Raw genomic sequence first — 25,162 nt, 5'->3', positions numbered from 1 at the left:
CAGCTTCTTCCACATTACGGGATTTTTGGGCCCTGCTGATCACAAAATTTTTCTCCACAAAGTTCTCAACATCTGTCCAAAGAGAAATCTTCAGTAATGCTCTGATTAGAAAAGGTGAATGTCATTATCTGGGTACTGTCCTTATCTATCATCAACACCTAGATATCTTTCTCAGTTTAAAAAAATTAATTTAAGAGCTAATCAGAATTCTTTGAGGTAGGAATGTACAATGGAAAGAAAACTATTCTGGTATTCTGAGCTCCAATTCTGGCTCTGCCCTTTGTTAACTGCATAATATTGGGAAGATAGTTAACCACTATCAATGGTGGTTTGTCATCACTAAAATGGAAGAGTCTATATTTAACTCATATAATTGATATTGACCTTTTTAGGGCTCAAAAAGTACCATTCTAAAGTATGATGCTTTGGCATGCTGAGTACTTTGAACTAAAGGAGGCTGGAAGGCATCAGAAGCAGCCTCAGAAGCAAAGTGTCTCTGATCTTTTCCTGCTTTCCTGTCTCCTGTCCCCTTTTCTCTCCAGAAGCAAGTCATAGGAACCAGAATTTCTCCTTTCCAAGGTGGATCATAGAAATTAGAACCCCTTTCTCCTAAAGCAATGCATAAAACATAGAAATATAATTTTAACCTTTCCCCATCTCTCTGTGTAGATGGCCACAAAGAAACTCTCTGACCTAACTTGTCTGACCATAGGTCATAAGACCCTCAAGGAGGAAGGAACGTGGCACAGAGAAGCCGAGAGGAACATAAATGAAGAGGTCTTCTGGGTTCCCCACCCCAGTCTATTATCATTAGGTCACACCCTTTTGGTCCAGTCACCTTTCTACATGGCTATCCATTCTTCATTGAATCAAAGCATAAAAATAGACATTTTCCCCCGGGCCTTTGGCTTTTCATTTATGCCATATGGAAATTGGATGAAATAAATTTGTCATGCTTTTCTCTTGTTAACATGTCTTTTGTTATAGGAGTGTTAGTCATGACCCTTATGACAGATGAGGAAAAGTATCATACCTTTCTTTTTCTACAGACTCATAACATGATTATATGAAGGTTTTTTTGTTTTTTTTACACAACAGTTTAAATGTCTGTGTGTGTGTGTGTGTGTATGCACACATATTTTCAGATTGAACAAATTACTGGGACTTTCTTTAGAAAAAAATGTAAAATATTTTAATAAATGTTTTTCTTGGTGAGGTTAAGAAGGATAGATGAGTAGAATGCTGCACTTAGAATGAATATATCATATATCTAAATGGTGGTAATTCTTAAGTCCAGTTGGCTTTTCAAAGATATCTCAGCAGGAAGAGGGAAAGGGGCTTCCATGTAAGTTTTAAACAAGTCTCTCATAGAGCATATTTTATATGTTAGAAACTAGGTGAATATAGAAATTAATGATCTAATTAAATATGCAGAGCAGCCCTGTGAGGCAGGTATTTTTACTCCCAGTTTTTCAGATAAAAACATTGAAACAAAGATCAATTTGAGATTGGTCAAGGACATGCTTTTAGTTAGTCATGGGCCTGAGATTTCAACTCAGAGCTCTTTGGCCTGCCAATAAAACCAACATACATGCTTTGGGTTGCCACGCTTGCCTTGGGACAACATCAAATTATAAATAATAAAATGAACGGAACACTATCCTTGAGGCTAAGAGGAAGTGGTGGCTACATGATGGAATAAAGAGTTGTCCATTTCTAATGTGAAACCCAGCAGGGGAAGATTTCAGCAGCTGGAACCATTGGCCAGGAAGGATCAGAGTTCCAAGGGAGAGGGTAGCTGAAAAGAAGATTAAATAGAAAGGCCCTTAGAATGTGCTATGTTATTTTTGTTGCTATTGTTGTCTCTATGCATTATTGCAGTGTTTCTCAAGGTTGAGAGTGCAGCAGAATCCCTTAGAAGACCTCTCAAAACATAGATTGTGAGCCTTGCTCCAAAAGTATCTGATTCTGGGTCTGGGTAAGGCCAGAAGATTCACATTTCTAACAAATTTCCACTGATGCTGATGATGCTAACCTGGGGATCAAAGTTTGGGAACCACTGTACTAGAAACACACAGCTATGTGTGACAGGACCAGCAGATCTCTTTAAACACCCAGGTCACTGCAAGATGGAGTAGAGCAGAGTTTAAGAGTAGGAGCACTGCAGCTAGATTGTGTTGCTTCAAAGGCCACACTATCATTTACCAGATGGTTGATGTTGGGCAATTTAGTTATGTGTGCTCAGAATGGATAGATGATTGCTAGATAGATAGATAGATAGATAGATAGATAGATAGATAGATAGACAGACAGATAGATAGATGTTGCCAAATTTATGAAACACTGCTTGGAACATAGGAAGCCAAAAGCTAGTTATCATTAAGCATCATGTGTCAGGGGCATGGTGTGGGGGACACAGGGATGACCCACCCAAAACGCTCTTCAAGGAGCACTTGTTGTTCAGTTATAGGGGGTGCTGGCACCAGGCACATTCCAGCTGCCTGTTGCCTCAGCGGCAGAGAGCCACCTCATCTTAGGTAATAGGCTCCTCAGGCAGCAACATCCAGTGACTCTTGAGGCACAGGTAAAAAGGCATAGTCATTTCAGTCTAATACAGGATAATTCTGACAGTCACTTCAGATCAGTCTTCCTGTGGGATCACCTAAGACCGCTCAGCCTTCTCCTTTGCTCAATCCTACTTCCTTCCTTTTCTTTCATGGGACTTGTTCCCAAGAACTCTCCCATCTGAACATACTGCACACTAAACTGTATCTCAGGGTTGGCTTCCCGGAGAACACGACCTGCATCATTTTAATCCCTTTGAGGCCAAAGATGTGAGACTTGGGGGAAAGAACACAATATAAAATAAAAACTTAAAGACCAATGCAAGAGTGTTGCATTTAATCATAACAAAATACCTATACATAGTCATTGTTATTATCCATGATATAGAGATAAGGAAATAGATTTACAGAAAATCCAAATTCATATTGAGTAATTTTCATGAATGAAACCTGGGTGTGTCTGACTCTGAAGGGTGTGCTCTCATACAATGTACTTTTCTGCTCTGTTTTTTTTTTTGTTTTATTTTTTAATTAAAGAAAAATAGAAGTAGCATTTTTCACAATGCAAAGGACGTGGGGCTTAGAAAAAGTTTCCCAGTTCAAGCAGGTGAAGCCCTGCCTGGAAACCTGCAACAACCCTTACAAAAGACATTGTTCTTTAGCGACAGGGGACTTTGGAATTCACTGATGTTAGGAACTGCTATGTTAATAGTACTCTCTTCACTGTGGGCTCTGAGAAAGGAGGGCTCTGTTATTCATGAAGAGGTGATATTTGACTAGGACCCAGGATCCATGAATTTTTTGAATAGCCATATGTTGTTCATTCAGATTCCACAATAAGATACATAGAAGGTACACTCCAACCAAATGCATGCATTTTATTACCCTGTGGGACATTGGTCTCTGACCCTGTATGAAAACTACAGCACTATTGAGCTAAACAGGAACAACTTTGGCTTACAGTGGGCAGACAATGACAGGCCCAGATCAAGGGAAGACTGTGGCCCCTTGCTACCTTACCCCATACCCACAGTCTAATCTTGGGCCTCTAAACATTATCACTCCAGTGATGAGAAGAGACAATGGAAGATAAAACCAGAGAAAGAAAACCCAGAGTAAAACCTAAAATCTGGGGCACTTGGCTGAATCCTTTTCCCTTTCCCCCACACCTTATTGTAATAGTACAATCCAGGCTCTGTTTGGTTTTTTTTTTTTCTAATAATTATATAGTAGGAAGGCAATATTTCATATTTCCATGTAAAAACTCTGGGGAGGGAAAATAAAGAAATAATTCTTGGGGATGAGACCTTTCCCCCTTAGCAAAGAGAGTCCCTACATAAAACTGACCTTTTTAATCCCTTTGTTCAGTACACCAAAAATTCTACCCCCCAAACACCATAGCCTAAGAATGTACTTGAACATCACTGTCCCACACTGGCACTTTTCCTTTGGGAGAAAAGAGACAGCCATTTCAATAACACATGGAAGACAGGAGTCCCACAGGTGACAGACATAAGACATATTGCTGGCAAGTGACAATAGAGTCTCATTTTTCTGAAGAAAAGCAGGTGTGAGTTGACTTCCAGATTGACTTATATTTCTATTTTCATAGCACAAATACTCTTCTTACCTCCATCTTCCCTTCCTTTTCCCTCCATTGTTGTTCACCTCCCTCTCTCACTTCCTCTCTTTATTCCTTGCATTCATCTTTTCTTTCTTCCTTCTTTCCTTACTGCCAGTTCCTTCCTTCCAAAAGCATTAGCTAAGTATCTTTGAGAATAAACACTGTGTAAAGGTTAAGACTAGAGTTAAAATAAGAAGAACATCTGCTTTACACATTTACTATGGGACCCAGTGCAAATAACTTAGCCTGGGTGACCCTCAATTTCCTTATCTGAAAAATACAGAAGATAATTTTGGTATCTACTTCCATTGGTTGTTTGCAAGATTAAACAAGATAATATGCATAATTTTGTACAATGCCTAATCTGGATAAATCAGTTTAACTCAGTATTTATTATCATTATTTTCAATATTAATATGAATAGAAGCAATAGTAGTGTTATCTATTATTATTATTATTATTATTATTATTATTATTATTTTGAGATGGAGTTTCACTCTGTTACCCAGGCTGGAGTGCAATGGAGTAATCTCAGCTCAATGAAACCTCCACCTCCCGGGCTCAAGAGATTCCCCGCCTCAGCTTCCTGAATAACTGGGATTACAGGCACCTGCCATCATGCCCTGCTAAGTTTTGTATTTTTGTAGAGATAGGGTTTCACCACGTTGGTCAGGATGGTCTCAAACTCCTGACCTCAGGCGATCCACCTGCCTCAACCTCCCAAAGTTCTGGGATTACAGGCGTGAGCCACCACACCCGGCAAGTAGTGCTATTATTGACCTGACACTGCACTAGGCACTGATGAAAAAAAGACAAATAAAACATGGAAGTGACTTTATGAAACTTCTTTCTTAGTCCTGCCCTAACAGCACTAAACATCACAAATGTCTCATGTGCAAAATAAGCTATTTTATAATTCAACAGTCATTCTCAACCCTTGTGCATCAGAATAACCTAGAATGCCTTAAGACTACCTTTACTTGAGCTCTGTATCTCCTCATTCCTCACCCCTGGAAATCTGATTCCATGGGTCTGGGGTAGAGCCAGGCACTGTTATTTTTAATAATCTCCATGAGTGATTATGATGCAGACTCACAAATATGCCACCAGGAGTTGGCCAAACCAGTGTGGTAATGAATCTAAATGTGTAGGTAGCAAATCTTCTTTAACAAGTTTAACACCAGGTTTCATTGTTGTTGTTTAAATCTGTAAGATCTTTGGTCATGAGGCACTACAGTGTTATAGGCTTTGGCGTCCAAAAGGCTAGGCTTGCTTTCTAGCTCTTATACTACCAAGTTTTCTATTTATCTATGAAACAGGAAAAAATAAGAATAGGATCTATATCATAGGGTCATTATAAGGATAAAACAAGTGGCTGTACAAGGTGACATCAGAGAGGTAGGTAAGCTTTCATTTATCTAGGGTCTTCCAGGATATAGAATGCATGTGGATTTTACATTTTTGGTCATTATTATTATTACTATGCCCAGAAGTGTGCGTATTAAAAAAATCAGAGATTCTAACTGAAGGAAGAAATAACCATGTTTTTCACCAAAAGAAAAAGATTGCATTTATAGCAATTAAATAATTCCCTGTAAGAGTTTGACAAGGTAAAGAGGCGGAAGATCGTAATTTAGAAAGTCCAGCTGCATCTCTTTAAAATCCGTTGACTGTATAAATAATTTAAATATAAAAACAGGCATAGCAGTTCTAATCTACAATACATCCCCCCTCCAAAACCCCCTACACACACTGCCAGCCCACCTGTGTTTGGCACATTCCCATGGTAACTGTCATGCTATTTAACTGCTAGATTGTGTTGTTAATATGGTGATTTAACATTTTCCATGTGGGTTAAACTGAATACAAAAAGCTGCTACTGCTTAGTCATGTAGGATAAATTTTCTGAAATTTTCAATAGTAGTACAATCCAGGCTCTGTTTGTTTTTTTTTTTCCTAATAATTATATAGTAGGAAGGCAATATTTCATATTTCCATGTAAAAACTCTGGGAAGGGAAAATAAAGAAATAATTCTTGGGGATGAGACCTTCCCCCCTTAGCAAAGAGAGTCCCTGCATAATCTCCATGAGTGATTATGATGCTCTTCATCATTTTCTTTATCATTTTAAAACAGCTTATTATTATTAAGATTATTATCATTATTATCATTATTTTTGGTGAAATCAAGAGTTCAGCTCAGAATGGTGCTTGAAATATACTTGTCTCCTAGGGGAATATTTTTTCAAAATGGCAGTCTGACTTTAAGCATATTCTAACCCCTTAGAAAGAGGATCAGGGGAGAGGGGGAAACAGTAGTACAGTCAAAGGCCTGGAAGGAGGTGTCAGGATTGCAGATACGGAACCAAGAGTCTGACGCTAATGATATATGGATGGGAAAGTAGTTGAAAACTTTTACCAAATGATAGTAATAAGACTGGTTATTTCAAAATCACCTGGGGAACTTTAAAAAAGTACAAAATCTCAGGGTCCATCTTTGCCTGTCACAAAGATTCTTATTCCATTGGTGTGGGATGAGGCTTGGAAATCTATATTATTTTAAAACTTCCCAGGCTATTTCAATCTTCTCCACTTTGATAACACTGCCTTCCAGCAGTGCATACTAAAGTATGGTCCCCAGGACATTTGCATAGGATCACCCAGGGAAACTGCTAAAAATTCAGATTCCTGGCCTCCATTTCTGTTCTAGTAAATTACAAAGAAAGGCTACAGGATCAGGAATCTGAATTTTTAATAGCATTCTCTGAGTAAGTCTTATAAAATTAAAATGATTTGCTGCAGAGTTGAATTAACACACTCTGCTTTTAGATGCAAGCAGTTGATTCCTATAGGATCCCCTCAGCCACCTCAGGTAATTGTGCCTTTTAGATTTTACTATTAATTTTCTCACCAAGAAGGAGATCCTGAGATCTACAAATTTGTAAGAAGTCAGCTACTTGGAGAGCCTTAGGGGTGTCTGCAGCCAGCGGATCACTTTAGATCTGAAAGTCCTGGATATGATGAAAAGTGCAGCAGTTCTGATGTCAGAGCCTGGCTCTGCAAAACTTCTAGGCAGTGTAATCCTATCACAGCACTAAAGCACTCAACTGCCCAAAGCTTCAGGTGCAATATGTGTTAAGAAGGGAAAAAGAATACCTGGTAACAGGGTTGTGTTACGAGAAACCAGTCCCCTGTTGCACAGTACTGTATGTGGTACTTAATAAATAAGTGTAAAAGAGAGAAAGAGAGGAGGGAAAGAGGGGAGAAACACAAAGAGAGAAACAGAAAAACAGGCACCAAGGCACTTTGGAGACCTTCGGAAATGTAAAGACAGCAAAGATCATTAAGGAGATTTAATGATCTTTTTAGAAGATCATTAGAAGAACTTTCTAGAAGAACTGAAGCAAAGATCATTTTAGAAGACTTTATTGAAGACATTGATATTGCATCCATTAGATCACAGAAGTTAGATGAAGACCCTAGCTAAGTCTAAGGCTGACTGAGAGCGAAGATATTTCACAAAGCTTTTCTCTGAACCACAGTACTGCAATGCTTTATCTAGGCCACCGCCTTCCAACACCATGGCAACGCATATAACAAAACAGATTGGAGAAGAGGTTGCTGATTCTTATCCAGAGGGGTGGGAGTGCTTTGTCTCCTTAGCTACTCCATGATCCACAGCACTAACAAGAATATCCAGGCTTGAGATTTAAAGATAACAAGTTACCTTAATTTTATACATCAATAGGAAATGGCAGTAAGAAAATATACCTTCCCCTGGCTACATTCGTGGTCACAAAAGGCTCAACTGACCACAAATAAAAGTGCTTTAGCTAAGGTATTCTAAGTGATAAGGGGAACAGAGGGACACAGTAAAGGGGAGAATAGAAACAACAAGAAATCTGTCTATGGTCATTCACAGCTATTCTGTTTCAGGAGATGATGTTAGTCAATGTGGGTGGGGTTAGGGCACACATTCAAATATTTCCTGTATCATTATGTTTCAGTTCAGTTAGAATATTATGAATAATATTTAACAAGCATCATTTGGCCTCTGCAACTTAAACTCATGAATATTTTTCAAGGCAAGAATGAAGACAAATAAAATGTGTTGTTCCAGAAACAAATAATCTACATTCATTTTCTTCCTTTTCCAAGAACCCAGACTGAAAACTTAGGGCTTAGAAAGCACAAATCATTCCCTAGTTATTTGAATCTTACTTTGTAAAACAGCCTTCTGCTGTTTCTTTCAACAGGCATGTACAAAACATTAAAGACCTTAAATAAAGTAAATAAGTTTTAATAAATTAGGAGGATGTCTTTATTGAACTTAATTATAAGCAATTTGCTTCCATCTTACTATAAAATTATTTTCTTTTTTGAATTCCCTCTGAAAATAACCTGGCCTAGCAATCTAGAAGAAACTAAACAAACATTTCCCTGTCAGAGGCCACGAAAGAATATGCCCATGGAACTAAATAGCTGATCACTATGGCATTTCTGAGCTGCTACTCCAAACAAAAATGGATTATTTTTATATCACTGTCTCTTTCCAGGTTAGCAGGGCAGTATCACCTGGGACAGTTACAGATGCTGATTCTTAAAGGATCTATTTATAAGGTACAGATGCTCAGCCCAGGGAGCTCAGCATTGTGGTCCAGCAGGGAGCCTCAAGTGCTCAGGCAATGCAGTGCAAGTGGCTTCTTCCACCACGGCCCTCCAAGCTCCTCACATCCTATGTGGCGTCTTCAGAGGGGAGATATATGGTAGGAGGAAAGAGTGTACATTTTCAATCAGAACAGCCCCTCCGTTGATGAATTTGTACCTTGAACAATGAGCACTGCCTTCCTCTGTTACTCAGAGCCATGAGTAGTGCACAAGAGCTAGGAGGCTGGGTGAAAGCTGGATGGTGTGGGCTGCATTGCAGACGAGCCTGTTCAAGCCCTGACTGTTGAGCATGAAAATTTATGTATTTATTACCTTTTACAAGACCAACTTCTTATCTGCCCAAGAGAATTTTCTTCTGAAGCATACAAAGAGAGTTAATAGATTCAGGGATACAATCTGTTCTTCAAGCACTGGGCTCCCTTTTATCCTGATGATACAGAAGTTTCCTCTTTTTGAAAAATCTACATTTAAGTGGTGGAGTCTCAGGTAACTCCTTGGATTGAAGTTACTGCTAAAGTTACTCAGGTAATATGACCGTAACGATCAGAGACATTGCCTTCTTCTTATGAGAGGGAAAGGGAAACAACAGAACAGTTACAAAGCATCTTATGTCTGATTGTATAACTCTTGGCTCTGCCAGCTTGCTTGGTCACTCACGGTGAGTCACTTAACTTCTCAGGGCCTCTGACTCAGGGTCGATAAAATGGAAAACGTAGAAGGGCTTACTTATTGGTAAGGTTTGTTTCTGCTTTGAGATTCCAGAAATCTATGTTCTACTCACTTATTTTCTTACCCTACTATTGTTCTATCATCTTGCAGTATTGATAACAATGCCTTATTCAGTGCCATTATGTATTATTTTATTTACACACACACACACACACACACACACACATATGAATATGAACTAGATGGGATAAGGGTGCCCTCATAATAGATGAAAAAGCTCAAGGTTTAGAGATGCTAAGCAATTTGTTCGAGGTCATGTGGCCAGTAAGTGACCAAGCTTGAATCGAAACCTGTCTGTTTATCTTCAAGACCTATATTCACAGTTTCTATGCTATGTCACCTCTCTTTTTATGGAGTAGTTATTTCATGATGTCTTTCTCTGTATAATGTCTTTAATGGACCAAGTCAACTGTGCAGATATGTTTCTATGGGCTGAGCAAAAAGAAATGGTATCAAACATAGGCAGAACTTCAACTGTTCTGGTTAAGCCTTTACAGGGTCCACCAGGAGGGTAATGATTTCCAGTAGCAAATACAGTATGAGTATCAAATCTTTATCCATACATTTCTGTATCTCTATATATCATTGATCTATCCTCTCCCATATCCCCCTGTTGTAGAGGCATTTGCAGCATTCTGGGGTAAAAGTTTGTTTTGAAAATTGATTTAGTAAATATTCTTTTGTGAGTATATTAGCTAACATGCAGATTATTTAGGAAATATATTAATGTTTGAACTCCCAGAATAGAGATTCAAAGCCAGCCATCTAAGAAGCAACAGCTTGACAATTATAAAAGAGGCCACAATTTTTAAAAGTCAAAGCTTCTCCCATATAAAAACAACGCGGGAAATATTTGAGTATTGATTTAAAAAAAAATGCTTTAAAAGCTAAATAGACATTTCTCCCAATAGACAGAAGAAGAAACTGATTGAAATCTGTATTAACAATATTATGTTTTGCCAGAGGAAAAACATAGACTGCCCAGGACTAATGAGAATGAAATCAAGCTTTTAGCATTCATACAATAGATGAATTACAATGCTCTGAATTCTGCTCCATTATCTATTATCCCTTGACCCTCACCAGTTCTATCTCAATGCAGAGGGCAGCTCAGCATTTCTCCAGCCAGAAATATAGACTCAATCTTGCAAGAGAATAAGTGAGTGAATTATTTCATAGAAACATTGAATATATCAACATCACTGGATCCTTTTTAAAGATCTTGTTGTTCCTGTTTGTCATTTTCTACTGCACTTGTACATTCTACAATGTTTAAGGACTAGATAATGTTATTGACCATTGGATTTCTCAATAAGAAAATATCTCCTCTAGAAACTAGCAATTTTAGAAAATATGTCTTTCTAAACAGCCCAAGAGAGTTAAAAATGACATCTATGCTTTTCCTTTTTCATTTTTTTTTTTTATAACTAGGGAAGAATGTGCTAATCTGTAAGCTCTGTAAGAACAGGAACTTTTGTCAATTTGATTTATTGATGTTTTTTAAGTGCCTAGAATGGTGCCTGGCATACAATAAGCACTCAAAGAATAATCAGTGGAAAACTGAATAAATAAGCATTATCAGAAAGATAGGCTTATTCCTCCTGAGTCATTTTATGCCCAGTAAGCAAGTCAGAGATTTGCTACATTTAGAATCATCTTGCTGTATAAAAATAAAGAAGAATCTGCCTGACATCTTCAGGTCCTGCTGTCGACAAATTCAAATGACCATATCACCCAGGTACTAATTCTTAAAAGTTCCAGGGATAGTAGACAGCTTGTTTCAATGTTATAGTCTCTCTGCCAATACAGAAAGTAATTGGCAGCTTCTCTCAATAGAATACTATCTCCGGACTCATTTAGAAACAAGTAATAGAAGCCATTTCTACCAGCTTAAGGAAAATAAGAGTTTTTATTGTTCAGTTCCAGAGGCAATTTGGAGCAAACAAGGGAAGGATAAATAACCAGATATCATCAGGTTCTGGAAACAGAGTCTCTGTCTCTTTGGAAACGTGCGGAGTTTAGTCTCTTATCCCCGTGCATATGCTTTTATTATTCTTTCTCAGTTGAGTGAGCCAAGTGCCTATTACAGTGCCAAGCACATAATGGATATGACTAAATATTTTTCAACGAACAAATGAATTGGATACCTTTTGGAGAAAAAATGGCTGCATCTAATGGCTTTTGATTTCACTACCACTGATTCACTAACTTATTTCTTTGCTTCAGAATTTAAAATTCTTAGGAAAATAATCTGGTTGAAGCAATTCTGGCAATGAATTGACCCCTTCTGAGGTAGGGGTCTGTCTCTTATCTAATTAGCTCTTACTAGCGACTAGAGTTAGCCCTATCGCATTAACAAGAAGATAGACTCCCAGAAAATGGAAGATAGAGTCCCAGAAAATGGGACATTGACGCTAAACGGATGTTTTACGAGGTGTCTGCTAAAATGGTGGTCGAGTGTTTGCAAAGATTACAGCAATAATTCCTGTCTGTAGGCAGTATGACTTTGCTGTTCCTACCATCAAGAATGAGAATCTATTTCCTGCCCCTTATATCTGAACTGGATTTGTGACTTGCTTTGAGTAACAGAATTTAGGGGAAGTGATGGCGTTAAGAGTCTGTAAGCCTAAGTCTCAAGAAGCCCACGCATGTTGTCATTATCACGTGAAGAATCCCACAATTGTCTGTTGGGTACTGGGGTCTAGGGATGGGGGGAGGTTCCTGTTGTGAGCCAGCAACCATCATCAGTTATGATAGCAAGGCTGTGCTAGGCCACCCTGGCTGCAACTGAGCCATCAGGTGACTGCTGCCATATGAGTGACCCCAAGTGAGATTATTAGAAGTCTTATGGGAAAATAAAATCATTTCAAGTCTCTAAGTTTTCAGGTGGTTTATTATGTAGAAATAGATAATTGATCAAACTTCTCATATACTTCAGCAACTTTCATTTTTCTTTGAGTGGCCAAGATACTAAAAGTTGAATTCTGAATTTGTACTAGACCTCAATTTGCCAGTTCAATAGGAACAATAATGAGTACATTTCAGGCAAGAATATGAATGTCATCTACTATAAAATATGCACAACCATTGTGGTGGGAGTCCCGTGAAAATGAAATGAGATAATTTATATAAAATGTATGTAAAATGTGTGGTGCAGTGTGTGTTCAATGTAGGCATAAACTCTCTTTCTCAAAGCACAATGTAAAGTCAATTTGTCTCTGACAGGATTTTAGGTACTAACAAATAAGTGGAGAAGTTTTGGGGACACAGATGTGCAAAGAACTTTTAACCAAGAAAGCATGTCTGTGTGTGTCCTTCCCTCTACCCCCCAGTAAGATGAATCAGCTTTGCCGCCCCATCGCAAGATCTCTTTACAAAAGGAAGTGGCAGCCAAGCTTTCCTTCAGACAAATCACACCCAGACAGCAAATAGCTTTACATTCTCCTGAGCTCTGTCCTGGGAAACTATCCCATGATAGACTGAAAAGTTTTTTGGTGATCAAGTTGGGAAACGCTTTCAAGTTTATAATCTCTGGGAGATTAATAATTATATTAGCCTTTAAAGGCCCTGAAAAATCCTACAGTAAAAAAAAAATCACACAAAAGCAAAAACAGCAAACCTTGTCTAAACAGACATTTCCCCATTTGTTTTAAAAAGGAAGTTATTTTTACCCTATAATACCTTTAAACATACCACAGAATTAGTGTGTATCGGAAAACACTGTGGACACCCCAAGACCATTTTACAGAGGAGGACGCTGATATCTCAGGGGTACAAAGACTTGCAGGCAGATTACACACTTGAGTCTGCACCAGCCAGTCCCTCATTTGCCTTCTTTGGTAAGCGCTTTTCCCAAAAATTCCTTTGGAGGTTTCTCCTACACCCCATTTATCCTCCCCTGTGTGGTCATTGTCTTGAAGCACATAAAGGGCGTGGAACCCCTTCACGACTCTGCTCTGCAAATGGAGAATCCTCATGAACAGAATAGCAATTCCATTCGGGCAAGTGCAGAGTGATGGTTTGGTTGGCTTCATCTATCTCTGTTAACGACCTAAGCATGTTGTGTGGCTTATTTATTACAAACAGGGCACAAAGGGAAACCACAGGCCTTCCCCACAGTCTGGATATTTGCATAAGCTCTGAATCTCTCAACAGAGATGTTTTCTTTGGCCCTGTTGAGTTTTCCTGAGCAGCCAAACGTGACAAGTGTGCTTAACCCATTAGGGAAGACTAGGAGATATAGCTTAGAGAAGATGATGCCAATCTTAGGGGACATCTGAGAGGCAGGACTGCCTGGTGGTTAACACTGTGGACTCTGCAGTCAGATTCACCTAGGTTTGAATGTAAATGCTAGCCTCATCACTAGCTTGGGCACGTTATCTACCATTTCTAACCTCTGTTTCCTCATTTATGAAATGGTGGTAATAAAAATTTTTACCTTAGGTAGTCACTGAGAGTATTAAGTAAAGCCATACATATAAAATACTTAACACAACTTCTAGTTCAGTAAATAATAGTTATTAGTACTAATGTTATTATGGGGAGTTCTGATTTTCTTAACCATATTTATTCATTTATGTAATTGTCTGAATCCTTTCCACATGCCTGGTGCAGTGTTAGTTTGTGAAGATACAGACAAAGGTAATATGCTACCTTTCTATTCAAAGATCTCACTTTGTAGTAAAGACAGAAAAGTCAACTGACAATGACCTCGGCTGGTTGCAGATACTCTAGTAAAGGAAAGCTAGCAGGAGGAGTCCACAAGGTCACAGACAGGGAGGAGCAGGCTTCAAGAAGGTGTGACTCTGACTGAATCCTGGAGGATTAAGTGATTTCAGTATCTTGTAGACAGTTGGCCACATAGAAGATGTTTTATACCTAGTGGTCATATAGAAAAAACAGCTGGAGTTAAGCAACTGTGAGGAGGGGCTAAAGCCACATCAGGGGTACAACTAGCTTGAGGGGCAGCATGAGGTCAAGGAGTGTATGACTGAAGCTGCAGGATGTTTCTTCATAGCAGAGCAGAGATGAGGCTGGGCAGTTCATATGGTCTCTATTAGACAGATACGTTTATCCCATGCAGAAGGGCTTGGTGTTTAAATTAAAAGATGATGAGACCATTAGAAGGTTTTAAGCAAGGGTAGGGATGTATACAGAGTTGCTTTATTTTTTTTTAATTTACTTTAATTTCTGGGTTACATGTGCAGAATGTGCAGGTTCGTTATTTAGGTATACATGTGCCATGGTGGTTTGCTGCATCTATCAACCCATCATCTAGGTTTTAAGCCCCGCTTGTGTTAGGTATTTGTCCTAATGCTCTCCCTCCCCTTGCCCCCAACCCCCGACAGGCCCCAGTGTCTAATGTTCCCCTCCCTGTGTCCATGTGTTCTTATTGTGCAACTTCCACTTATGAGTGATAACACGCAGTGTTTGGTTCTCTGTTCCTGCGTTAGTTTGCTGAGAATGATGGTTTCCAGCTTCGTCCATGTACCTGCAAAGGACGTGAACTCACTCTTTTTTTTATGGCTGCATAGTATTACATGGTATATATGTGGCACATTTTCTTTATCCAGTCTATCATTTGGGTTGGTTCCAAGTCTTTCTATTGTGAATAGTGCTGTAATAAATATATATGTGCATGTGTCTTTATAGTAGAATGATTTATAATCCTTTGGACATATACCCCAGTAATGGGATATAATCCCAGTAATGGGATTGCTGGGTCAAATGATATTTCTGGTTCTAGATCCTTGAGGAATTGCCGCACTGTCTTCCACGATGGTTGAACTAATTTATACTCCCACCAACAGTGTAAAAGTGTTCCTATTTCTCCACAGACTCACCAGCATCTGTCATTTCCTGACTTTTTAATGATCGCTATTATAACTGGTGTGAGATGGTATCTCATTGTGGTTTTGATTTGCTTTTCTCTAATGACCAGTGATGATTAACTTTCTTTCATATGTTTGTTGACTGCATAAATATCTTCTTTGGAGAAGTGTCTGTTCATATCCTTCACCCACTTTTTGATGGGACTGTTTGGTTTTTTCTTGTAAATTTAAGTTTCTTGTAGATTCGGATATTAGACCTTTGTCAGATGAGCAGATTGCAAAAAGTTTCTCCTGTTCTGTAGGTTGTCTGTTCACTGTAATGACAGTTTCTCTTGCTGTGCAGAAGCTCCTTAGTTTGATTAGGTCCCATTTGTCAATTTTGACTTTTGTTGCAACAGCTTTTGGTGTTTTCCTCATGAAGTCTTTATCCATGCCTATGCCCTGAATGGTATGGCCCAGGTTTTCCTCCAGGGTTTTTAAGGCCTTGGGTTTTACATTTAAGACTTTAATCCATCTTGAGTTAATTTTTGTATAAGGTGTAAGGAAGGGGTCCAGTTTCTGTTTTCTGCATATGGCTAGCTAGTTTTCCCTGCACCATTTATTAAATAGGGAATCCTTTCCCCATTGCTTGTTTTTGTCAGGTTTGTCGAAGATCCGATGGTTGTAGGTGTTTGGTGTTATTTCTGAGGTCTCTGTTCTGTTCCATTGGTCTATGTATCTGTTTTGGCACCAGTACCACGCTGTTTTGGTTACTGTAGTCTTGTAGTATAGTTTGAAGTCAGTAGCATGATGCCTCCAGTTTTGTTCTTTTTGCTTAGGATTGTCTTGGCTATATGGGTTCTTTCTTGGTTCCATATGACATTTAAAGTATATTTTTCTAATCTTTCCAAGAAGGTCAATGGTAGCTTCATGGGAATAGCATTGAATCTGTAAATTACTTTGGACAATATGGCCATTTTCATGATATTGATTCTTCCTATCCATGAGCATGGAATTTTTTCCATTTGTTTGTGCCTCTCTTATTTCCTTAAGCAGTGGTTTGTAGTTCTCCTTGAAGAGGTCCTTCACATCCCTTGTAAGTTGTATTCCTAGGTATTTTATTCTCTTTTTAGCATTTGTGAATGGGAGTTCACTCATGATTTGGCTCTCTGCTTGTCTGTTACCGGTGTATAGGAATGCTTGTGATTTTTGCACATTGATTTTGTATCCTGAGACTTTGCCGAAATTGCATATCAGCTTAAGGAGTTTCTGGGCTGAGATGATGGGGTTTTTCCAAATAAACAATCATGTCGTCTACAAACAGAGACAATTGGATTTCCTCTCTTCCTATTTGAATACTTTTTATTTCCTTCTCTTGCCTGATAGCCCTGGACAGAACTTTCAATGCTGTGTTAAATAGGAGTGGAGAGACAGGGCAACCTTGTCTTGTGCAGGTTCTCAAAGGGAATGCTTCCAGCTTTTGCCCATTCAGTAGGATATTGGCTACACATTTTGAAAGATCATTTTGGCAAGAGTGTGGAGCTTAGATTGTGAAGTGGGAGCAAGGAAATGAGACTTGGGTCATGCCTAGCTGGGGTAAATGCTTCCCTAAGGAGCTTTCCCTGTGTCCAGGCCATATTAAATCTCCACCAGTGATGTGTCACATACTTCCCATAGCCTATTATCACGGTAACTAATATACTCTGCTCTTCTATTGGGCTCCAAGTACCAAAAGTGCATTAACTGGTACCAAGACATTCCTCTTTCCTCACAATGCCTTGCAAGGAACAATTGTCCAAAAATGTTTGTTGAGTGACTGAAAGAATATGCATCAGACAGACTTTGTTCCACCTCTAGATGACTTCTTCAACCAGAACTCCAACCTCATCAGTGTTAACCAATGTCTTAATACCAAGTTATTGTCTCATATCTTAAACCAAAACAGAGATGCCAGGTAAAATAAAAATGCTCAGTTACATTTTAATTTCAGATAAACGTTTAGTAATTTTTAGTATGTCTCATGCAATGTTCAAGATATACTAAAAAATCATTATCTGAAATTAGAATGCACCTGGAGTCCTATATTTTTATTTGCTAAATCTGACAATACTAAATCAGGCAAAAGCAGTAATGTTAATTATGTCATTTCGGAAACAGCAGATTTTTATTCCTTCCATCTGCGACATATTATTTTACCCACTTAATCCCAGAATTCTTGAGAGTCTCCCTCCTACTTTAGAGCTAGTAATGAATAACTGTGTTTCCAAAACTCAAATCTGGAAACATTACAATGAGTGAACTAAAGTACAGAATATTTCCAAACTCTACCACTTACAAATTTTGTGTGAACTTTCTGTGAATGTCAGTTTTGTTGTTTATTAAATTAGGTTGATGTTTTTTCATAGGGTTATGACTAAGATTAGAAATAATATAGTGAAACACCTCACATAGGCCTAAAATATAGACGACTCATTCAATTGATATTTCCCAGGTGCATATTCTGTGCTAGACAGACACTCAAATCCTCTCTGTTCTCATGGAATTTAAAGTTTGGGGTAGGGATGCTTATCTGATTAATATGGGAAGAAAGATTAGAATCATGGGACCTTTGAAATATTTAGGCAACTTGATTACTATACCCCTTGATTTTCCATTACTCACTCTTGTCTTGTTTTTACATAAATGTATAAGTGCACACACACATTCATGCATTCATACGTATACATACATATATCATGGCTGTTAAAGAAGCTCAGGAGGCTGGATGTAGAGAAATTAGCCAAGAACCAGCAAAAGCAACAGAAAAGATCACTGAGACCTTGTCAGTGGGCACATTTTGGCACCTGACTTCTGATCTGCTTCTCCCCTTAAAGGATAACACTACTCTGTTCCAAGATGTTTTTTGAACACCAATCAGCCCTGCCCTACTCAGGTCCTCCAGCCCAAGTGCCAAGTACAGAGCTATTGCAGCCTGAGTTCGGGGCTTTCAGGACTGGCTTCCAGGTGGCTGCAGCTCCTGGCCGAGGCGGAGGCAGGCAGGATTGCTGGCAGTGCCTTTCCCATTACTTCTCAAGAAGCTGCTCTCATTATTGACCTGAGAGGCCGACCTGCTCTTCCATGCCCTCTGAGGGCTCCCTGCCCGATTTGGACCAAACCTGACCAAGGCAGGGAGCACCTTAACGCTTCTGACCTACCAGCTGGTGAGGTCTAAAATGTGTCTTGTCTTAGCCAGGTGGATCAGGGAGCCCTGACATTGTCCTGCCCTCCATCAGGCTCACAGTGTCCCATCTGTATTTCCAGTCTTCAGACCTTGTTTCCTGATATACTCTTCATTTCCACTGTTGAGACCCTGAACACGAGCCACTATTTACTATCTGCCTGTATCCCCTCACCTTTGCTGGGATCTCAACCCCACCATCCATACGAATAACTGTCTTCTATTGTTAGCTCTTGCATGAAATATTTGCTATTTCCATTTTCAAATCTCATCACAAGCCTTATGAGGTAATTATTATTTTCCCTATTTCTATACGAGAAGACTAAGGTTCACAGAGATTAATTAACTTGCCAGAATAACAGTGCTAGTTACAGATAATCAGGAATTAGGAACCAAGTCTTTTTAACTCCAAAGCTTAAATCCCTTTCCATTATGCCTAACTCACCTTGGGCTAGGATAAACTTCTCCAAATTATGCAAACCACTCACATTAACAGAGCTACCACCAGTCTGATGTTGCATGTTGCCAGTAACTAGGATTCTACTTTTTATGCACTGTGCACCAGACGGAACTATCTTAGACTTGAGTCTGGTTCTCTTCTCCAGGCCACTGTAGAAGTGAAATTTTACTTGATGACCTTCTGTACTAGTCCATTTTCACACTGTTGATAAAGACATACCCAAGACTAGGTAACTTATAAAGAAAACGGTTTAATGGACTCACAGTTCCACATGGCTAGGGAGGACTGACAATCATGGTGGAAGGTGAAAGGTGTACCTTACATGGAGGGAGGCAAAAGAGAGGAAATGAGAGCCAAGCAAAAGGGGTTTTCCCTTATACAACCATCAGATTTCATGAGACTAACTCACTACCATGAGAAGAAAGTACGGGGGAAACCACCTCCATGATTCAATTATCTTCCACCAGGTCCCTCCCACAACACGTGGACATTATGGGAGCTATAAGTCAAGATGGGATTTGAGTGGGAACACAGCCAAAGCAAAATCACCTAATTTTCTAGTCGTCAGCCCTGTAGCTGAGCCAGTACCCCCAGCTCCAGTCTTTCCCCTTCCCATTCTTAGCTCTGTCCATCCTGACTGCTACTAAGATCCCAGCATATCTAACAGCAGGGCTTGCTAGAAAGGTATATTCATGACTCTAAACTGGGGCTAGAGTCCAGGAACTGAGACTTGGCCTTGATTGTGGAGCCCAAAGCCAGAGCAAAGAGGAGCGGAAGTCATCTTCCAGAATGACAGTGGGCTGGGGAAATGAAGAGTCAGACTGAAGTGAGACTGACTCCAACGTGAGGAGCAGAGATGACAAAATGAGTTAAAGATCTGAGAACTGCTGTGGGAAAATGAAGGTTGAGACTGCAAATGTAAAGAGGTAGACAAGATGGAGAGAACTTTCTTGTGGCACAGGTACAATTTCACTGAAGGTTTGTAGTTTTTCCTGTTGCCTGTAAAATATGGCTCCATTTGCTTTTTCAAGTACCAAGAAATACAAAGCGGCGAAGGCCACAGAGGAGGTTTTCTTCAAGTTTAAGACAAATTTACCTCTGGAGGGGCAGAGGTGAAGGCGTGTGTACAGCTTTCAGCTCTCATGTAGCCTAGGTCTTCTGTGGCTGCTGATGCCATGATCAAATCCCTGAGTAACATTAGCACTTTGCTCAGCAGCCTGCAGCACCAGCCTGCTGCCATCTCCCCGCAAAACAGGTGGGTTCTTGGAAGGGACAGACACAATGTACTATTAGTACTGTTCAGTGGAACATAGAAATTATGCCATGAAAACTTAATTGCCAGTTTATTCAGTAATCAGCATTAACATAGAGAATATTTAAAGCTATAACACATTGTGCAGCAGCCAGGAGTTAGGCAGCAGTGACTTCTGGAAAGCTAGAAAATTAAAACTTATGTAGAACGAGGCTGACTATTTCAGGCTGTCTTATAATAGGTCTGGGGGAAGGTCCATACTATGGGATTGGCCAGTCTAGAGGCATATTGAGACCACCCCTTTGACTTCCCTTCTGCAAGTTCCCTCAGGTACAATTTGATTGAAGTGAACTCAATTAATTCAGTCATGTCTTCAAGGACTTTGTGATGTATTATTGGGTATGAAAAAGTACAATGATGATTATAATCAGTATATCATGTAATCGGGAAGGAAAACAAATTTGGTGTGATTCCTAACTGTTGAACCTTAGTGGTTTGGCCTTGAGCAAGTTAACCTAATTTTTCTGAGCTTCATTTTCTAATCTTTAAAATGGGAATACACTTATGGGTCTAGCAAATATATTGAAAGTATTAAATATAATCCTAATGGCATATTATAATGCTTAGCACAAACTAGACATTTCTTAAATGGTTTTTTACCAAAATGTAGGACATAACAAACAAAGAGAAAACAGTACATAAGAAAAGCAAGATTAAGATGCTGAAGAAGTTTAGAAGACATAGAAATGGTATTGCTTTGCAAAGGCAAGAAAGACCTAATGGAAGAGGTTATAGAAGGACAAGTAGACATTTTATAGGTGAGAAATTTTGAAAATCATAGCAGATGCTTAAGAATTAGCAGTTGAATAAATAGATTAAAGCATGAAGGTTGGGGATTATATTTCAGGCAGAAGAAACTAGTAACAAAGGCACAAAGTGTGACAATGTGAGATTAGATAAAGGAATAGAAGAAGGATTCATTTGTCTAGAAAATAAAAAAATAATTGAGAGAGAAGTACAGGAAGTCAGGATAAAGAGATTGGTCACATGTAATATGAATGTGAATGTCAATCCAACTTGCTGATTACTTAGTGCCATAGGGAGTGGAGGAGCCATTGAAAACTTCCAAGCAAAGTGAAGTATAGTTGGAGGTGTCAGTGGCATGGGGGGAAGATTTGTGTGAAGGAAGATGAAAGGTGGGAATATTGGTAGGGGGCTGTTGTCCCAATTGAAGCAAGAGATAATGAGGCCTGAATTAGGATGCTAACAGTGAGGATAGAGAAAAGTAGACAATGTAAGAGGCCTTGTGGAGTGGAACCCACAGGAATTGGTAAGGAGCCGGATATCGGGAGCCAGGCATGCTCTGTTTGAGAGTACTATGAATGTCTCATATGGTAACAGCAAGTAACCTAATTGCCAGAAAGTGGTGAGAGAATCACATACACAGAAAGAGGGTGGGTGGGACAGGGAGGAGGGGAGAGATTGAAAGAGAGCACAGACTGTTATGAGGAGACTGGTAAAAAAAATCAGAAAGAGAGCCCCACAGACATTTAGAATTTAACACTTTTGTGGCTAGGTTAGGCTACTCGTTTGGCTGGCTTGTTCATAGCCCGTCTGGCTATACCTTCCTGGGTAATTTGCATTGCAAATTGGCAAATGCAGATTTGAAGAAGTTGAATTTGACTGTGTGCAACCCACAACTCCTAGAAGCCAGGTTTAGACCACTGAGCATTTGCTCTGTTACACATCACCTCTCTCTAAGGCCTCACAATCAACACAGACCGTTCAGTCAATCCGAATGTGTATTCTACTCCCTCGAGCAAGGACAGAAGGGCCCACCCACCAAGGCTCATTCACAGCCTCCAAAGTGGAATGTTCAAGATAAGCAACTAGAAAATGAGAAACAAATATTAAAACTTCTAATTTTTAATGTAAAACGAATTAAAGAGAAAAAAATGCTAATATCTAATACCTGGAATGAGACCAGCTTCTTGATTCGAGTCTGTATGTTGTTAAAAGTAGTACATACTGGAGATTAGGACTTCATAGGTGGAAAGGTTGGCTATGGTGCCTGCACTTGGGGATTGCTTTTGGGATATTGCCACAAATTATCCTTTACACAAGGTAGGTGTACAGAGCAAAATATCTGGTATTAAACGAATCCCACAAAAAGACATGTTTGGCTTATATGACACTCACTGAGGAATTGCACAGGTGAAGGTCATATAAATAATTTATGTAATATTCAACTACAAGAAAATGGTACAACTAAGACTTCTCCCTCCTATCCCTTGTATGAAGCCTTCATTAACCACATCAAAATTTAAAAATTGACATTCAAATCAGATTTGACAACCATTTGGTCAAAATTAGTAAAATTATTAAGAAAACTATTTGCATTCACTGTAATTAGCTATTATGATTTTCCTGGATGTACATTGTGCATGTATTTTATAAGTACACCTATATTGTATGTACTTGCTCCTTTTTATGTATGTGAGGATATGGATCTAAATATATGTATATGTGTATTTATCTTATGGAAAGAGGTGTAGAACATAGCTGTTAATAATTTTCCAACTCTGAGGCACTGTGGCTATTTCAAAATCCTAAGATTGAATTTTCTGGAGAGAAGACATTTTTGGGGTGAAAAATGGAGGTATGGGAATGACCTGGGTGGAGTGGACAAATGGAAAGAGCATATTTTTATTATAATAAGAGGAGGAAAACATACAGAGAGACAGGCTGGGATCATTGAAACCAACTAAATCTCCTTTATTTATTTTACCGAGAACCCTAAGTGTCAAGGGTAAGGTGACTCATTTGCTGGAGCTGAATAGTCTTAGCAAATCTGCCCTTTGGCTAAAGAGCTACCAGCCTTTCTCATGATCTAATGGTACCAAGGGCTTGGAAGGGAGCCCTTTAGTGGATGTCATTTCATACAGCATCTTATGCTTTTCTCTTCTCCTCCCACCACCCAGAAGCTGTTGCGATGGACACATTTTTAGAATATTTAAAAATAAATTACAGTTAGTGATAAAACACATAAGCCAGAGAAATGCTGGGCAAGTGTGTTCTTCAAGCTACACAGTCCAAGGCTGCTGAATATAAAAATACTCTATGCCTCCCATTTGGCTAAGTGGGACTTTAGCAACTGGTAATTTTTGCATGTCATAGTCACTGCTAATTGTTGAATTAGAACATCTGTCAAAAATGGGAATATTTTCTTTAGAACACAGAGCAGGGAAAATTAATGCTGCTCCAGTACAAGGCACATCACAACTGTGCCCACTGCTGAATGCAAATACTTCCTTATCCTGGTGATTGCTTACAAAAGGAAAGCTTCCTAGCTGCCTTCCAAACCACCCTCAATTAGAAACCAGGCAGGGCATTTGCAGACTCTGCATATCCCGAGGACAATGGCAACTTGCAAGTGTCTGAAAAGGGTCAAAAACTGGACAATGTATGATTTAGAAAGATGCTTCTCTCCAACCAAGGATGTAGAAACTGTTCTGGTTTAGGCTTGTTCCAGGAAACATGAGTTCTATTTATAGCTTAACTCCACTGAGTCAGAGGATATTTGTGTATTTGGCTTTGAGCAAGTCTCATAACCTCTCTGTGTCCCTGTTTTACTATCTATGAAGTGAAAGAACTGGACTAAACCAATGGTTTCCAAACTGTGAGTTCTTTAGAAGGCTAGAATTTCCTCATAACTACCTTGGATGAGGTGCCTTATCTCTGAGGTGGTGGGATGAACAGGGGCTAGCTCCTCCCCACCATTGTGATACGTTCAGTTCTCCTTTTATTTATTTTATTTATTGGAATTCAGTGTTCAACTAGGACGGGGGAATAATTTGACAGCTAAAACATTTAGAAGGTCACAAAGGTCCCCGCAGACATCTGCTATGATAGATCAAAGAGGTCCATGCAAAAGCTGGATCACTTAGCATGTTCCGTATGTGACCAGACAAGAGTGACAGCATTTCCAGACACACTAGCCTGGTTATAGTCCTCAATCCCAGCTCTGCCAATGCCCTCAGCTCAATACTTTCCATTCTCCCTACAACAAATCCCTTCCCTACTCCTTCAATCTGTGTTTCCTTTTCCCAACTAAAGTTGCAAATGCCACAGGAAGCCATCCAAGCTACCCTATCCCATCTCTCATATTTGAGGACTTAAGCCACTAATATGGATCTGTCATTTACTCCCAGACCACCTTAGATGACTAACTTTAAGTCATGTGTCCCTACCAAGAGTGAAAACCTGTTAAAGGATGTGGTCAGCATTATTCACTTTTGAATAATATCCCAGCATAGCCTAGTACTTTAACTGGTACATGACAAGATTCATGAGATTTTGGTATTTGAGTGACTAATTTCACGGAGTAATCAGACTTATAGGAGTAAAAGCCAAATGAAATATCTGGTACCTTATGCAATCCAGAACCAAACCTAATTCTTTCAGCATTTATGTACACGAAATATTCATCCATCCATCCATCCATTCATCCAATCATTCAATATCCATCCATCCATCCATCCACCCAACCATCCATCCATCTTTCCATCCAACCATGTATCTATTCATCATCTATCCAGAAAAGTATTTATTGATCTTGGATTCACCTTAGACTTGCTTTTTTTCTTTTTTATTGCTGTATTTAATCAGTAACTAGATCATGCCAATATGAACCCCTCCTTCCATATACATATATTTAAGAAATCCATTTCTGCCTCTTCATCCCTCCTACCATTATCCTAGTTGAGGTCTGGTCATCGGGCTGCAATTACCATATTAGTGTCTTAACTTTCCTTCTCCCATCTGGCTCCTCCCAAATTTA

This window comes from Papio anubis, chromosome 1, assembly GCF_008728515.1.
Source record: "Papio anubis isolate 15944 chromosome 1, Panubis1.0, whole genome shotgun sequence".
In the NCBI taxonomy this organism is placed as follows: domain Eukaryota; kingdom Metazoa; phylum Chordata; class Mammalia; order Primates; family Cercopithecidae; genus Papio; species Papio anubis.
Note: the sequence above shows the minus strand (reverse complement) of the source record.